Genomic DNA, 649 nt, shown 5'->3' on the forward strand with positions numbered 1-649 from the left:
TTTAGTATTTATGAGCAGTATATACATACACATTTAATAAATATTAGCACACTATGATGTAGCTGTAAGAAGATATAAGTGTTTATTAATGTATCTGTCAACAATTATATCTATCTGTATCTATCCCTGTGGGCACCCATAAGTGGAAGCTGGTGTATAAACAGATAATGAATGACAATATAGTAAAACACAGTTGTAATAATATGAAATAGTATGTCTTCACAGTAAAACTGCTGATAAATATTGTACATTAATAAACATTTAAAATGTTATTCTATCTATTTAAAAATACATTATAATGTGTTATGAACCATTTATTAAATGTTTATCTACTGTGTATAAGTACTGAACAGGGTTTTACCTTTAAACAAGTTTTCATTTTGTTTATCATTTATCCTTTTCTGCTATATTACAATTTTCTTTATATTTTTGATAAATGAATATTCACTATTGCACCTATAACAGTTAAAAATGATGAACTGGGGATTACTAATACAGTATAATCATATCAGTATTATTAATCGCAATAATAATAATAATAATAATAAAATTCTTAATTCCACAGTTCCACATTAACACAATACATTTTTAGTTAGATTATTATGATGTGTGAAATGTTTTTTTTTTCTTAAAATTATTCATCTTTGCT

The sequence above is a fragment of the Seriola lalandi genome, unplaced genomic scaffold, assembly GCF_002814215.2.
Source record: "Seriola lalandi dorsalis isolate HSWRI2012SDOR001 ecotype SW California unplaced genomic scaffold, Sedor1 jcf7180002052356, whole genome shotgun sequence".
Taxonomy (NCBI): domain Eukaryota; kingdom Metazoa; phylum Chordata; class Actinopteri; order Carangiformes; family Carangidae; genus Seriola; species Seriola lalandi.